Here is a 10,923-nt window from a genome sequence, read left to right on the forward strand (position 1 = left end):
TAACTCTAGATTATAACAACATAACTTCTTTGCCTTCTGAGATAGGAAACTTAAAAAACCTTGTGAATTTTAACTTGAGTTACAATCCTCTACAAGTGCTAATACCAGAAATTGGGGAACTCGAGAACCTCGAAGCCTTCTGGTGCAACAGGATAGGGCTGCAGGAAATCCCCAAGGAGATCGGAAAGTTAAGTAAATTGGATACTTTTGGTGCAAGAGGGAACAAACTTAAAACTATTCTGTTGAGATGACCAAGCTGTCAAAATTGAGGTAAGGATAGTTATTTTTATCCCGAAAGTGTACTTGACATTGAACTTACATTCAAACTAGAGGGCTTTTGTTTTATATTCATATTGTGATGTTATGCAATAGAAAAATTGTTTGAATAACAAGTAAATATGAAGATAAATAATCTACCTTTCTATGTTTCTCATATTATAATTTTTAGGGTTCCATACCCAAAGGGTAAAAATGGAAACCCGTCTATCTGTCTGTCTGTCTGTCACCAGGCTGTATCTCAATGAACTGTGATAGTTAAATGGTTGAAATTTTCACAGATGTTATGTACCTATAACTGTGGCTGCTATAATATATATATATAAGTTTTTTGCTAATGTCTAATGAATGTTTATAGATGGTATGGAACTTTGTGCGAGAGTCTGACTTGAACTTACAAAATAAGATCTTTGTAGCCTAAAATGGGCAAGCAGGCAACTCTGGTTATAAAATTGAAATTAATGTAAAAATTTATTATCAATAGTTTTATAAGTTGGGTACCTATGTATGTAATAATAATAATAACAAAGCCTTTAATTTTCCAAATACAGGAGTTTCAATACTTATTTTTTCCTTTATTATCAGCAAGTTGTTAGTAAATTCCTTAGTTTATTTATTTGTGTTAATACTAGTTCTGTAAATTTGGACCCTCTCTGGGTGTCGGCCTCCTCCAGCTTGTTCCAAGTCTCCCTATCTTCCATTTTTTTTCAGCAAGTCTTTTCCTTTTCCTTTAAAAAAAAAAGAAAATAATAGAAAAGACCTATGTATGTAAATTTCCATATTAAATAATATTTCATGTTAAATATTTTTTTATTATTTCATTTATACAATATACTGACTTACTTAAAAAAAAACCTTTTCAGATGGTTAACCCTGGAGCGCAACGAAATAGAATCCCTCCCGAACACGCTTGGGGACCTAGAAGCCCTGATCCATTGCAATCTACGTAACAACTGCCTCAAAGAGTTCCCGATGTCCATACTGCAGTGCAGTGACCTCATGTTCCTCCAACTCAACCACAATGAAGTATGTATTGTACATTCAAGGTAAAAAAACTTAAGCAAAGTCCCTCTATCATGTAGTAGGTATATCCAAACAAATAAGATGATGTTCTGTATTATCAGGTGTCTACACTACTACATACAGTTATCGGCACCATATTTGACATTTCTAGGCAGGTAGAATGTGTCAAATATTTTTGCACTGCTGTGGCAGATATTAATGCAGGTGTCTGTGCAAGTGTGTGTAGGTTAAGGTATACGTAGGCGACAGTAGCAACCTGTCACTATTGTACTGTTTTGCAAACTTAAAACTAAAATTGCTAAAAGTGGCTCGAAGCGGTAACCTTTCATGTGCTCTGCTACCCATTTGGGAATACAGGCGTGATTTTGTGTGTGTGTGTGTCTGTGCAAGGCTATTGAAGTTTTTTCCTGTTCCATTATTTTTCATTTATGTTTTAACTGTGTATTAATGTAAAATATTGGTGTACTAAGCGTTGTCTGTTTCGGATTTGTTAGTTTGCTACGACTTTTAGCAAGTTATGCATAAAATAATCATGGAAATAGCCGTGAGCTCATGTGATATAGTCTAGTATGGTCAAATCAAAAGCATAAATATATATATGTTATCAAAAATATCTATACACCTTTATGCCACTAAACATAAGGTTGATGTATATTTTGATGCTATGGCTGTATATAAGGCTTTTTTTTTACATAAAACTGACTGGTGATTGACCTCTATTCCACTTAATAAAAAATACAGATGCCTAAGGTGTTTCTCACTGGTTATATTTTTGTGTTGCAGATTTCAAGCGTGCCAGAGGACTTTGACATTAACCGCTTGCAGATCCTTGAAATGATTGATCTCCGAGACAATCCCATCTGCGAGTTAGATCATCCAGTGAGTACTGAACATCTGCTCTAATTTATTTATATTTAGGTAAATGTCGTAAATAAATGTGCACTTTGCAAACTGCTCATTTGTGAAATTCCATAAACAGATGGTTTTAAAACGCAAGCTTTGATGTTCTAGTTCTCTTTCACACACCAGTTATGTTATAATAATACTAGCTTTTGCCCGCCACTCCGCCCGCGTGGTATTCGGTTATCGCGCGCTGTTCCCTCGGAAACTGTGCTTTATTCCGGGATAAAAAGTAGCCTATGTCACTCTCGGGCCCATAAACTATCTCTATGCCAAAAATCACGTCGATCCGTCGCTCCGTTACGGCGTGAAAGACGGACAAACACACTTTCGCATTTATAATATTAGTATGGATTTGGCTGATCAATTTATCTTACATACTGATCAAGCATACTTTGTAAATCTATAATATTTAACCAGTTTGTACAGCTGTCGAATAGTGCATTCATATCGGTTTTATAATATTGTGAAACAGAAGCACATGCTGATTCGGTACGTGGACGGCACGCCGCAGTCGGGGTCGCTGAGCTCGCTGGCGTCGGCGGCGTCGGGCCGGCACGCGGCCGCGGCCGCGCTCGCCGTCAACGCGACCGCGCTGCGGCTGCCCGCCGTGCCCGGCCCGCGCCAGCTGGAACACGCCGCGCTCATGGGTGAGACCACTAAATAGATAACTACACAATCAATCTACATACAAAGTGCGCTCGAGCAACGCACACATAGACACTGCTCACGGACACGAAATCTCGGACCGGTTGGGACCAGTGCGAGCGCGAGTGCCATCCGCTTGAGACACGCGTCTGTGAACTTTTTTGTGCAATAATGGAGAATGCGAATTTATTACACTTTAAAATATAATAATCGAGCATTTCGCCAATGTCGAAATCGTCGCAAGATATTTTCTGTGACAAATTTGTAATATAACAATGACATTAACATTAAATATTTTAGTTATTATTAATTTATATTTCCATTCTTCCGTTTCATTCTCAACAATAAATCAAACAACTAGATACGAGTGCCACTACCACGATAGTTTTTGTGCATAAGCCATAGTTGACAACCCTAGAGCGACCGCCGAGCGTAGGTATGAAAAGTGAAGTACATACATGAGATTGACTTCTGTACCTTTCTATTTTGTGGTGAGAGATTACTGAACATTCACACTTTAATAATAATAATAATATTAATAAAATCATGAGACACTCCAAACTAAGCAAAGCTTGTACTATGGATACTAGGAGACGATAAATACATATTAAACAGCCAAGACCCGAAACAAACATTCATATTGTTCATACATTATCTGTCCCGGTCGGGTCGTCCAAAAAAACACACTAAAAGAGGGCAGCTTTTCATCATCAAAATCAACAGCGCTCGTTTTCTGAGTAAGAAGAACCAGATTTACCTGATTCTGGAAAAGGAAGTAAGTAAAGGAGGCTGCATTTAAAGTCTAAATGTACTTTGTGATGTTTAGCGGACATAGACGTGGACGCGTCATCCGTGACTCTTCCGAGGACTGGGAGAACAGCGTCAACAGCTCAGAGCTGGACGTGCAGTACCAGAGCGACGAGGAGCGCGCCGACAACGAGGTGAACACACACACACACACACAACACCTACTGGCGGGGCGGGACGTGGTGACGGAATTCAAATAATAGTACATTACTGCAGAGGCCATGAAGTAAGGGATTGATGAACGAGCCGGATAAAACGAGTCCAGCAATCCCTGTTCTGGCGCGAGGTTTGTATGTGCTTTCTCAAACATGTGAGGAAATATTTCATCATCCATCCATCCATCCCTCCATCCATCCATCCATCCATCCATCATCATCCAATCCATCATCCATCCATTGCCATCTGTCTGTCCGTCCGCCCGTCCGTCCATTCCGTCCGTCCATCCAAACATCCATCATTCATCCGTCGTCCGTCCGTCCATCCCATCCATCTCCATCCGTCCGTCATCCATCTGTCCGTCACCCGTCCGTCATCATCCATCCATCCATCCATACATCCATATATCACATCGCATCGCATCGCAGTATCGAATGATTACAGAGTAGTGGTGGTTGGCTGTTCGTAATTTTTCCTTTGTCAGTTTAATGTTAGTAAGCAAATTTAAAAAGTTAGAGCAGCGGACAAAATGGATTTTCATACATACTTCATGGCCTAGGCAAGAAGTTATTAGGAGTGTAGGAGCCATCAATGAGAAACTTCATGTCTCCATTTCGTGACTTACGATACATTTCCGAGCATGTTGATGAAAAAGGTCCTTTACGGTTCCAACAATGCATGGTTGGATATCGGTCCTTCATTTCGTTCTTTATAGGAAAAAGATATGATAATAATAAGTGATCGTACTTTCTCCAGCATTTTCGGTGCAGTGCTAGGGTTGTCAGTAGTGCCCAATATTAAATTGTTTGAACCAAGAATCAAACAAAAATAAAAATAAAATAGCGTATTAAACAAATCGGAAATACAGAAAATATTCTTAGAACATGTAAAGCCCAACCCAATATGCATAATGACATGAAGGATTAATTTACTATAAGAAAATGTAACACAGTTGCAATAAATCCTTATCTCAGGTTATAGTTCATATTTATGATTAGGAATTGATATACTAACTATATATTAGCATAGACAGTATAATGCGTAGGTAATGGCAGTGCATAAATCATCATCATCATCCAGCCTATATACGTCCCATGCAGGCCTCAGAATGAGAGGGCTTGGGATGTAGTTCCCACGCGGGCCCAGTGCGGATTGAGACTTCACACATACCATTGAATTGCTTCGCAGGTTTGTGCACGTTTCCTCACGATGTTTTCCTTCACCGTAAAGCTCGTGGTAAATTTCAAATGTAATTCCGCACATGAATTCCGAAAAACTCAGAGGTGCGAGCTGGGGTTTGAACCCACGACCCTCTGCTTGAGAGGCCATATGTCAAACCACTCGGCCACCACGGCTTCAGTGCATAAATATAGAAGTAATTTTGTTTCTTCACTGACGTCCCGTCAAGTGCTAAGAACAGTTGCGTTGATTTTGTGTGTGAAAATAAGCAATAATTATTAACTGATTAAACACAATGGAGAAACTGGGTTACAGTAATAAATGTTATACACAATTATAATAACTGATTAAGTAAAAAAAATGTGTTTCATTTTCAATGACAACATAATATTACATAATTTTAAACGTCAATCATATTATACACGTCGACAACCCTAGGTCGCTGTCGTGTGTCATTTGACCTCGCACCAAAAATGCTAGAAAAAGTACGATCACTGATAATAATGCACATAATGTAATCATCCCATCATCTCCAGCCTATGTACTGTACACTCGAACCAACTGTATCGTGACGTGACCCACTGTGGAACCTTTTCGTAGAAAAAGTCATAGTGACATCGCATTGCTTGACAAAGGAATTTATTATGACACTTACTGTGAGAACGTTCTACTGTTGGATCAGGAAGCAAATGGTTCGACTTCACATCCACTGCTGGGCACAGGTCTCCTCTCAGAATGAGAGGGCTTGGGCGTCAGTTCACACGCGGGCCCACTATGCATTGGGAATTTCACACGCACCATTGTATTATTTCGCAGGTTTTAGGTTTCGTCACGATGTTTTCTTTCACCGTAAAGCTAGTGGTAAATTTCAAATGTTATTTCGCACATTAATTTCGAAAAACTCGGTGCGAGCCGGGGTTTGAACCTCTGCTTTAGAGGCTATAAGTCAGGTTTAGTCGATCTGTTGTCACCTCTTATAAGATAAATGTACCAGTATTCGACACGCCAATGCTTAATTGATGACACCCTGCTGTCATTTCTATTGCTAATGACATAAAACCTTATGGCTGATGCATTTCGTTGTCAAAAATCCAATTCAAAAAAATACCAGGTAAAAATACAGGTTCTTGTATAAATCTTTAATAGAATCCTTAAAATATTCTACTAACCCTAGCAATCCTACTAATATTTGTTTAACGCGAAAGTTTGTATGTGTTTTATTACTCCTTAATGCTAAAACGACTGGAAGGATTTCGATGAAATTTAGTATCGAACGATCGCTCACGACGACCACGGGCCGTAGGTGGAACGGTTTTGAAGGCGTCAAGGTCGTTGCGGACGTTTAGTGGAACTTACCCTTTGCGATGTATATCCATTTTTAACCCCATCACTGCCCACTAACCATGATCCAACCACCGGACGGTGTTTAACACGCTGACGGCAGATCGCGCAATTTTTCCAGGCTGTCGGCATGGTGTTGCCAGAGCTGTCCCGTTACGCCTCTTCAGCGAGCTAAACTGGCAACACTGGAACTCACGACTACGGTATGACTGCTTTAAATTTTACTGGTACCACAATAAACAGTGGGTTGTTTCGTTTGTGTAATTCGATAAGTGGTTTCTGTAATTCACAAATAATTAATACGGCGTAAAACAGTGGAAAATGGGTCAACAAGAACTAAAAATTTACTTCTGCACGATATTCTTGCCATTTTTGAGCATGTCGCATCAAAATAGTGACTGTCACGAGAAAGTGGAGACCCGAGTTAACTTCTACTCTTTTATGCTGTACCCTATTTAAAAATGCTGCTGTCAAACTGACAAGCAATGACATTGAAGTTGATAAATTAGGCGTAGTTGCCAGCGCAATAATATGGTGACCAAAAACCGGTCAATCAACAATGTGTTAACTTACTTTTAAATAAAAATTGCATTAAATGTCTAAATTTTATGTACGTTATGTTCCTCGCTGTTTTGTGAGAGCGATCATGAGTCAGTCAATCAATTCAAGTCATTTTGAATAATTTTTGAGAACTCGGCCGGAACCTTTTCTACGGCAACGACTATTATAAATTATAAGAGAATTTGTTTTAGAATACAGCGATCCTCACGCAATGCCGTGTTTAAAATTCGTTTTACTATTGAGTTTGACTGTATTTTGTATTTTGAAAGGGTTAAAAACGTATACGCTCAACAGTAAAAACCTCACCGATATAACGTACGTAATAATAAAAATGTTGATAGCAATCTTAAAAATGGTGCTGATTTTTGGGCGATAAATCACAATATAAAAATAATCAGAAAATCAGTCAATTCATAGAAGGCTCAAAATTTAACAAAATTAACATAGTATTCTAATTTTTCCTCCATGGAGAGATTATAAAAATACAGATAAAGCAGTATCTACCAAGATACAAATTCACTATGATATGTCGAATTTTTTCAAATGTGATGTCAAATTTTTCCTCCATGGAGAGATGATAAAATACAGATAAAGCAGTAGGTATACTAAGATTCTAATTCACTTTGAAATGTCGAATTTGAAGTGATGATGATGACTATAACCTCCTAACGCCCAAAGTCCTTTATAAAGGACTTATCAGTAATTTGACATTGAACTCTCTCAGAAGTGACATAAAGTTTCATGTTCATAAAACAAAAATTTGACTTGCGCGTTAGGAGGATAAATCTCGTCTAAATAGCACACAGTGATACAAGCTCAGTAAAAATAACTTTCAACTTTCAGGGCACGTTTACGAGTAGAATATACCTGCTCTGCGAGATTTTACCTTGCCTTTTTTACTAACGGTTTATAATTACGCACGGCGAACAAATTTCCTTATACAACTCTGATGCAAAAACATGGTGAATTTAAATCTACGGTAATACACGTATTTGTTTGAGGAAATATTTTCGTTTCGCGTAGTTTTTTTTTTTCACATGAGCTCGCGGCTTCATATAATTTTCATGGGCAACACGGTGATATTTCGCATTACAGACTTTCGCTAAAAGTAAGTGTCATCTCATTACATCAATACAATTTGAATTGTTAAAAACCGGCCAAGAGCGTGTCGGACACGCCCGAAATAGGGTTCCGTAGCCATTATGAAAAAATTAAGTAAAAAGCAGTGTCACACGTAAAAACGATCACTTTTATTTGTGGGTTGTCGTAAAAAAAACGTTCGTTTTTTGTATGGCCACACTGCTCCTTTTATTTTAATGAATATCGATGCGGATAATGCTGGTAGAATGAATTTAGGTGGGATTAAAAGACGCCACGAGAAGATATTGTGACATTTGAAATCACGCGGCAACTTAAGTTGTAGTTTAAAAAAAAACAAGCTTTAATTAAATATTAGAAATATAAAAATTCAAATTATTTTGAGTAAAAAGCTGCACTGAGAAAACTGTTCTGGTTATACTCATACAACGTGGGTAATTAAAATCTGAAAAAAGGTTAAAATGTCTGTGATAGATACTGGCTGGCATTATCTGTATCGGATTTGATTGTCATTAAGTTTTAGCTAGTATCATTCATTATTTTTAATTTATTTGTAAATACTTAGATCTTATTTCTGAAATGTTTATGGTTATTCATTTTAATCTTTGTAATAATCTAATTACCTGCCAGAAATCATGATGTTTTATTGAAATTTTATTTTTGATAGGGCCTATAAATAACCCACTACGATATCCGTCCTTTCTTTGCTCCATTCAAGCCTCAATTTCATATTCAATTTTATTTTTTTAAGGTTTGATGGAAAATTATTACTATTATTATTATAGCCACAAACTTTAAAGATAGTTAATAAAGGCCCTAATAAAAATATTTTCATATGTTTTAAAAGTAAATTACGACATTCTTTCCTTATGAACTTAATTAATTAGCACGCAATGTATCACTACACTACATGATACTACTTTGTTTTTATTCAAACGTCGCACTTGTTGACGTGACAGCTGTCACAGACCGCTTCTCTCTCGTGTCAAATTATTGTACTCTATTATTGGTCAGCATTGGTATGATTAAGTGTCCGACCAAAACATTGTATTTTTGCCGAAACCGAAGGTTCGGTATTGTTATAGTTTCGGTCGAAACCGAAACCGCACCTTTTATAAACGCGATTAAAACTTTGAATAAAAAAGCCAGTGGGCCGCCTTTCCAGATATATGAATAATGAAAAATCTCGCTTGCCTAATATTACAGGGTTCTACGTTACTTACGTATTTACTTACGCGATATTGCCAGCCGTGCCGAGCGCACCCGATGTTAGCCGAGCGCCACCCAAAAGTACGATGTAAGTTACGGCGCGGCCGAAAGGTTCGGCTGTTTTTTGGCCGAAACCGAAACCGAAACTTCGGTCGGATACTATGATTGATATTCGAAAAAAAAACAATGAATGTCTACATCTGGTTTCTATTTGTATTTGTATAAAAAATACACGCTGTATTTTTGGCGTCCAGTCAAACTGACAAACTAGCTGAACCACATGCTGCAATAATTCAGATTAATTTTAAAACACCTTGGTGAAGGAAAAAGAATAAAGTTTATTTGAAATCGAACCTACAACTTTTACTCGCACAAATACAGAAAATGGGTCTATGGTACGGTAACAATGAATTAGTTATTTCAAGGCGGAGCAGCTGGGCTACTCCGAAACTCGAAACTCGAAGTTCGTGTCGTGCGGTCTTTCTGACACTTACACTGTTTGATACGAGAGCGATAGGGACCGCACGACACGAACTTCGAGTTACGAGTTTCGTAGTAGCCTTGCTGAGCGCAAACGTAACCTGCGCGCGTGATGGAAAGATAGGCACACAGCCTAAACTTTTACTGACACCCGCGCTATCGTAAAAGTTTCGCTTCTAATAGTCTTTATTCTTTAGAAAAGGTTAATTTGGTAAAAAGCGGAAAGCACAAGACCGGTCTGAGTAGAGAGACTTGGGGGAGGCCTATGTCCAGCAGTGGACGTCTTTCGGCTGACATGATGATGATGAGAATACAAGGTGGGCCCTGCAACAGGAGCAAAAAATTAAACCACAGCTTCCACTCTTCATCTTGAGCTAATTTAGTTCTACAACTTTTGAAAATAACTTGTATTATGATTATAGTTTAAAGTTTAATTAGACAAGCAATGTATTGCGAAATCGGTCATTTTGTTACGTGACAGGCGATGTCATTTAGGCTATTGGATGCCGTACATTGAAAATACCATTTAATTTGTTTGGAATAAACATAATGACAAAATTACTTAATTTTTGAAAGTTGCAGAACTAAAGTAGTTCCAGCAGAACCTGTGTTTTAATTTTTTGCTCCTGTTACAGGGCCCACCCGTATATTCAGAATATAACTGCATGATATATTGATGTTCTTCGATACATATGTGTTGTAATATTTGGTGTTCACTGTTCTATGGTACCAATACCATGTAATCCGAATTTTGGATAGTATTATCATAGAAAATATTGTTAAAAATGTTTTGGAAAATATCTACAAGTACCTAACTGTAAGGCATATATTGGGACATGTTGTTATATAGTGAGTGTTATAAATTATCGATGGATGTGATTCTGATGGATTTCTAGCTTTATTTTATCTACGATAGTTTTGGTTTTAAAAATCAATGCAGTCTCGGTATGAATAAAAAAAAAATTGTTTTAGTAATATTTTTAAGTTCTATTTCAATCATTTCCGATATATCTAAAACAATAAGTCTATTATTAGATTAAAAAATGTATTTTCTTGCTGGAATTTTGTTTCAAAATACTCAACTCTTTGTGTATTAGGATTAAAATGTACTACATGAGTCCAAAATATCAAATTGCTAAACGTCCTTCTTCCTATACCTTTGTAATTAAAATTAATAATTGTACCAATATTGTCGAAATTTATCAAGCTTGTAAAACCATTTCCTAAAATGAAAGTGTGTAGTAA

The 10,923-nt window shown here is 37.4% G+C and overlaps 1 pseudogene; it reads left to right on the forward strand.

Moving 5' to 3' along the window:
* Positions 1–2: 2 nt before the first annotated feature.
* On the forward strand, positions 3–9,364 carry LOC141445248 (uncharacterized; annotated as a pseudogene).
* Positions 9,365–10,923: the final 1,559 nt, after the last annotated feature.

Source organism: Choristoneura fumiferana, unplaced genomic scaffold, assembly GCF_025370935.1.
Source record: "Choristoneura fumiferana unplaced genomic scaffold, NRCan_CFum_1 Sck3bRy_83;HRSCAF=262_pilon, whole genome shotgun sequence".
Lineage (NCBI taxonomy): Eukaryota > Metazoa > Arthropoda > Insecta > Lepidoptera > Tortricidae > Choristoneura > Choristoneura fumiferana.